The 7,240-nt window shown below is 36.8% G+C and overlaps 1 long non-coding RNA gene across 5 annotated transcripts in view; it reads right to left on the reverse strand.

Annotated features, from left to right (window-relative positions):
- The window catches only part of LOC131410700 (uncharacterized), a 48,068-nt gene extending 41,202 nt beyond the window's left edge, over positions 1-6,866 (reverse strand). For all 5 annotated transcript variants that reach the window (XR_009221395.1, XR_009221393.1, XR_009221392.1 and 2 more), the window contains exon 1: positions 6,738-6,866. This is a non-coding gene — a long non-coding RNA (uncharacterized LOC131410700). The remainder of the gene's footprint in view (positions 1-6,737) is intronic.
- Between the last annotated feature and the right edge of the window lie 374 nt (positions 6,867-7,240).

Genomic DNA, 7,240 nt, shown 5'->3' on the forward strand with positions numbered 1-7,240 from the left:
CCAATGTCAATATGCAATATAACTACCACCTCCAAAAATTAAATAAATGAAATAGAAAGTCTTCAATAAGCAAAATCAGATAAAAATAATCAGAGTGTTACTGACTATATGACTATTCTATTATCACTAATACTATCTGAGAACCTAATCCAGCTGCATCGAACTCTCACAGCTGTTGGCTCAATGGACCACTTAAGCACTCCAGCTGCAGAAATGATGCACAATTCTTGAGGGGAAATCACTCACCTTCTCCAGCTGCAGAATGCCTAATTGGGCATTCCAAGCTTTGCACTTGGCAGTTTGACTAACCAACACTGCTTGTATAATAGCTGAGTTGTTGACAGTGTCCTAGAAAAAAAATCTCTTGAGAGGGCTTAAAATAGTCCCTGGGGAATGATGAACATACACCCATGCTTCTTGAATAATATTGGAAGTGCTTTTAACAGGATATAGTAGATACCATATAGATCCTTGTTTCTATAAGTACAGGTGATTTATATAAATTTTGCTATCTTTGTAAAGTTTTTATGGACAATGACTCACTAAATATCACAGATTAAGAAACTTGATATATACACATGATGACTATTCCTTTAAGTCAATCAATAATGTTTCATTTTCTTCTCATTTCATTTTTATTTTTGTGAACACATATACACAGTCTATAAAATAGGTTTCTAAACACATTTTCATTTGATGTCCCTATCACTTAAAACTCATCATGAAATAACTCTACCTACTAAGATAGAGATATAGTTTCAACAGATCTCACAGAACTTAGGACCCTCTTACATTGAAAACTGGAGGCTTCTAAGTAAAGAAAGGCATGGGTAGGATGAAGAATCTAGAAATGAATTTTTATATATCTGCCACCCTCTTAAAATATTCTCTACCGGTGAAGATGCAAACGAGAATTTGTCCATGGAAAACTGTAGACACAGGTGTGTAAGAAAAAATTAGGCATGGAAAGGTAAAGGTAAGAAGATAATATTGAGCCTGTATTATTTGCCATGTATTTCATGTGTATTATGTGATTAAATCTACACACAACAACTCTTAGATATAAGTAGCATTATTCCCATTTTATAGAGAAGGAAAGTTGAGGCCCATAGAGGTTAAATGATCAAGGTGACAAAATTAGTTAAGTGGCAGGGTCAGGATGCAAAGCTACACTGATCTCTCTTGAAAGACCCATGTTCTTTCTGCTACAATCACCTGCCACTTAATTAGAATTAAGATGATAATGAAGAATTTGATATGAAAATCATCACCATTTGAAACCCATATAATTTGTCATACCATTCTAATTATAAATATAGTTATATCTAATAAATTTAATCAAAGTGGGGCCAAAAATGTCTGAAACAACTGAAGAAAATGCATACCCCAATTTTCAGCTGTTAAACCATAAGATACTTCCTAATTCACCTCATTTCTCAATGTCTCCCCAAATTCATTCTCATGGAAGAGAGTGTGAGCAATAGGATTAAAGAAGGGACCTTCTACTTCAACAGAGTCCATAAGTGAAAACATTATAGAGTCAGAGATAAAATCTTTTCTATGTCCTCAAACCGCAGTTCATTCACTGGAACTGGCCAATGCCCTCTAAGGATTTTATTTCACTTTATTTTTCAACTGTGTGGATCTAAGTTTGAAAAACGTTACATGCATATCCCTTAACACATGGATGAAGATCCACGTTAATTAATACATGGTACTGGTCATACTCGTCCCACTCAGGTTGCCAGGGTCACCAGATCTGACTCCATGTTAACCAGATGGGTCAGCTCTATTTCATTTCATGGACAGCACCCCTTACACTTAACTGCCTGGCAAACTCATGCCCTTACACAAGAGTGTAGACAGTAAAGCCCAAACCTGCCACCATTTGCCCAAATGCAAATGATGGTGAGTTAATCACACTGTCTTTATAAACAAAGAAGAGCACATCAATTTTCATAATATAATTTTCTATTTCCAATATGAACATCTCAGTAATCTTTAATCAAGTCATAATTTCTGAGTTCATTCCAGTCTCACGGGCCCTAGAACTGTGCTTCGGGGCAGAAAGAGAAAGACTGGGATAATGTGCTAGAGGACACAGGCAGCTACAGCAGCATATACCACTCTGGGCACCCCTGGCTCCTTGCTTCCCTCTCTTCCTACCTCCTCCTCTTCCCCAAAGATTGGGCTAGTGGCTTGGGTAACCTTCTGTTTCCCAATTTCCCTAACAATATTTTATCGGGAGCATGATACTCATTTTACTAATTGCTAATTAACCAAGACCAATCCCTTAAGAATCCTTGACAATGTAAGTAAAAAAAAAATCTCACTTCCTCTTGCATGAAGTGTAGAACAAATGCCTTATGCCTTACTTCAATGTTGAGCTGAAGGTTATACATAAGAAATGTATATAACTCAGATGTCATGATGGCTTTCAAGTACTAAGGGAACAATTAAGATTCCCTGTTAAGAGTCCATGGCCTACTGAAAATTTCAGAACCTCTCTCCGGCATACAAAAGTGCTAACAATAGCTGAATTAAAGGTTACATACCCTCTAACCATAAGCTTTCAACAAATTATTGCAGAAATAAAGAACCACTGGTTAGGATATAAAACCTAAATAAACAAAGCAGATATTCACCTAGTTTAGTTTCTCTACCAAGTCAGTAAATATTATAAAGACGTCAACCTTTCTATTGGCTTTGGAAAGGGAAAAAAAGGTTTATGTAGTGCACTCAAAATATCCAATCAACTGTAAAGCTCTGTTCACTGGTAATATACGTGATAGTCATCAGTTATGAAATAAAAACTGAATTAAATTAAGCAAACCCCTCTATCTTGCAGGAAATATTTTGGACAGTGCATAGTTGATCCAGGAATCAGATCAACAGAACCATATGGAGTGTCACCATGTTATTTAGGGTAGGAACCTGATTAAATTACATTGCTCCAATGTAGGGAGGTGAGAAGAGAACGAACATGGTAAAGACATATTTCATGAGAGATGTAATTCTAGGATTATTACATCTATCATCTAAATATATCCTCTCAACAAAGCAATGGGATATGTATGATTATTTCTTTCTGTTATTATTTGCAGGGTAAACTTAGTGATGTGGAGGAAATCTACTTTATCCAAAATTATTTTATTAATCAAGTTCCAGAAGTCCTCATCTACGAGGCAGTCCCATGGCATGGAACGAAGGGGCGATGTTTTGCAAAGTTCTAAGATATTTTATGACGTGGCTATAAAACACAATATTTACTTTCCAGATTATGCAACAAATTTTTAAAGCTCAGGTGAATGGCAAACAAAATATGCTTATGAATGTATTAACATTACCTGTATTAAATGATTTCTGAAATTTAAAAAATGTAGTGACTGAATCTGATGGATATGTATAACCTTCTTAGGAAGAAGTTAAGAAAGCACATGTTTGGATCCCCACTGTACCAAAAATAAAGACACGGAAAGTGTGTATGTCATCTAAAATAATGTCACGCTTTTCCTTTAACCCCTAAAATACTGAGATCAGGTAAATCTATGTGTACTTGGTCTACCCACATAGTCTACCTACCAGTTTGAGACACAGAAAAATGTTATTGGAAACAACCCAAAAATGGAAGACTCCCTGCTCTCAAGAAGCCTCTAATATAATTGAGTTCATTAACAAAACTAGCCCAAGTTTTCCTCATTCCTTAGTCATTCTTTGGAATGCACCCCAAGAGCTAAGACTATTGCTCTTGTTGCGTTATAAGGAAGTGAACTTATGAGTCAGGTAAGTCTGTTAATTATAATGGCCAAACCTTCTTGAAATACTTCAGCAACTGAGTTGTGTGCTAGGTCAAATCGAAATCTCTCACAGAGGGAAGTATAATAGCAAAAACTTCAGTCATTTTATATTAATGGCCTTTTTCTAACCAGTTCCAAAAAAGAGGAAAGGAACCATTTCTATTACCGTGAATCTAGCAAGCAAATACCATGAACTTGCATTGCCAGGGAGAAGACATGATGAACTCCAGCTCAGAATCATATTGAATCAGGTTCAATTCAGGACATAAAATGAAATGAAAAGCTCAAACTAATTAGATTGTAATGAGCAGTTCATATGCCTTATGTCGTTTTATCACGTGCAGTAGGTGCCGTATCCCTACAGTGAATGACTTCAAGCAAGTCATCAGCTTGTACTGTGTTCAAGAATGCTAATCAGAAGGAAAAGGGTCTTTTTATGACATGCTTGAAGAAAACAAGATTGATTGTAGCTTCTTGATCATAGCAGCACCAGTAGAATGGCTTTATCTCTATTGAACTTCACTTGCATTTCTGGAAAGCATGGAGTGTCCTAATGAGACAGGCAGAAATAAAGGAGTTCATTAGCACAAAATTGCTAAAGTTGAAATGTCATGTAACAAGTTGGGAGCTGATATTCTGAAGAATATTCAGAGTCTGGATCTGAAACTCAAATGTCAATAACGGGTACCATTTTGGTTTCCTCAGCCTCTGCTTCCCACGTATCAGCTACCACATCAATGTTCAGTGAATTCCCGATTCTGAGGCCCAGAGCGACTTTACTTATATCATCAAATATCTAATAGCACCAAAAAAAAAAAAAAATCTACAGTTGTCATAAGGTCCCAAAGTGATTTTCAGTGTACTATGGCCTTGAGGGAACTAGATTAAATTAAATAAAGAGAAACACAAACTAACAAAAGTAGCTCCATTTTGTGTGTGCAAGTCATTTGTCAGTTTGCTCTTGATTAGTTACCTAACTTTCCCTTACTCTGCTTTGTATCTCTGGAATTACATTTCCTAGGCTCCTGTGCCAACTGGATTTTGATCAGTTTGGTCACGTGAGGCACAGGCAGAATCCTGGGAGAAGAAAAAGGAGATGAGTTAGGGTCTTTTTTTCTGCTCTTTCTCTACTTTCACTTTCACCCTTGGCAATGATTCTATCTTCTCTTTGATTCTGGTTCAGCTGGAAAATCTCTTCCCTCAGTGGTCAAAGCTCCACTGAGAGAGTCACCACCCAGGTACTAGTTCCCCAAGGATGGTCCTTATCTCATCTCTGAGCTGTGAAAACAATATCTCCTTCTTGTGTTCTTCCAATCATTGCGGTGATAGTGGCTTCCACTGTTTCTAATTTCTAGATTGCCTCACCATCACCTTGTCAACACTTCCATCATCTATGTAACCAACTCCCTGCATTAAGTTACCTCCATTTGAAATACCTGGAATGGTTTCTGTTTTCCTGCTTGGACTATGACTGATAGAATGGTTTTATTTAAAAAATTCCTTCTCAGGAATAGCATTCCCTTTGAAACTATCCTCATGAGAATATAATCAAGGGAAGAATAAAGAGGAAAGAAAAGAACCTCTGAAAGAAAAAGCTTTACTTAAAGCTCTTTATATGACAATTCACCCACAATACAGTTATTTCTTTGTGCATCTGTTGCAAGATTCTTTTAAAATGGTGACAATTAAGAGTACTTGAACATTTGAATATCCACATACTTCTAACCTTCTGCAGATTTTTTCCAAATAATTTGTTCATATTTTACTTAATTGCCACTTAATTTGCTGCTAAAATTGTGTTTTTATACTCATGTTCAACACTATACCTTTGATATTTTTGATGCAACATACTAAATTTTGTTAGCAGTATCTTGGTAAAATAAAATAATTGCAGAATAGGTTTCAAAGTCAAAAATGAAAGGGGACTGGATTTTATGACTATATGGCTACAGGATGTATTTCGGTTAAAAAAAGATATATTTTGGTGTCCTGGGAAAAGAAAGACATTACCCCTTCTCCATTTTTTTCCAGCCCATCTCCTATTAGAAAAACCTAAACCAATAAGAGAAGACTCATTTGTGATTTAAAAAGAAAAGAACTGGGTAAATATTTAGCCTATCCCTAATTATCCTCTCTAATACTGAATATTTACATTTCCACATAGTTGGAATTACCTCTCAGTGATTTGGCAAGTATAAATTATCCTTGCCCTCAAGAATCCCAGGTTCCACAAGCAGAACATCAATAGTTGGCATTTTTAAAAAGCTGCAGTTTTATTATTAACAATTAATACTAGTTTTAAACATGAATACTCTGACTTGCTGTTACTGAAGTTACTTTACATTTACATTAAATAATATTAATACAGAAGACCCTTCATTGCTTGCTGACGCCAAAGTTATCATAGCCCCAAAAGACTATTTTGAAATACTCTCACCAAAATTCATTTAATACATCAGAAGTGCCCAACAGAGGGCTATCGTGGCAAATTGCCCACGGTTTTTAAGTAGTGAAGATACAGGCACCTCATTATTAATATGGAAGCTTGGCTAACAAACCATGGCTCATCCGACTCCATTTTGATAATAAATCGAGTAAGCTCCATGATTAGCTATTCCCAGATTAACTTCTGCTCATCACCTCTCTTCACTCCAGCATATTATAAATGCCCAGATAACATTTTGAATTTAAACCATGGCTTACAAAATCAACCTGAGGCGATGGACCTGATCCACAGGGTTTTATCTCTGGGACTAGAAAGATCCAAGAAAGATTAGAACCACTTGCAATAAAAGCCCCACCCTCAAAGAAGCTGAACGATTTAACTAGCAGTCCAGATGATTTCCCTCTGAAAATGGGTGAGCATTTTAGTTTGCTAGGGCTGCCATAACAAAATACCACAGACTGGATGCCTTAGACAACAGAAATTTATTTTCTCACAGTTCTGGAGACTAGAGATCCAAGATCAAGACGTCAGCAGATTTGGTTTCCTCCGAGGCCTCGCTCCTCGGCTTGTAGATGGCCACCTTTTTGCTGTGTCCACAAATGGTTTTTTCTCTGTGGGCATCCGTACCTCGTGTCTCTCAGTGTTCCCACACTTCCTCTTCTTATAAGGACTTCAGTCAGATTGGATTAGGGCCCACCCTAACAATCCAGTTTTGACTTAATTACCTCTTTAAAGACTGTATCTCCAAATGAGTCACATTCTGAAGAATGGGGATTAGAGCGTCAACATATGAATGTGGGGGGAGGGGGGTACAATTCCATTCATAACAATGAGGCTGGAGAAATTCGTCTTTGTTGGCCCCATACTTTCCTTTCTGCAAACCGTTCTGCCCTTGGGAGTTCACTCACCCAATATCTTCATTCTTAAAGACCCTTTACTCTTCAGTTCTATCCTAACTCCTTAGAATAGGATGTGAAAATCTCATGTTACACTGTGA

The sequence above is a fragment of the Diceros bicornis genome, chromosome 10 (assembly GCF_020826845.1).
Source record: "Diceros bicornis minor isolate mBicDic1 chromosome 10, mDicBic1.mat.cur, whole genome shotgun sequence".
Classification (NCBI taxonomy): domain Eukaryota; kingdom Metazoa; phylum Chordata; class Mammalia; order Perissodactyla; family Rhinocerotidae; genus Diceros; species Diceros bicornis.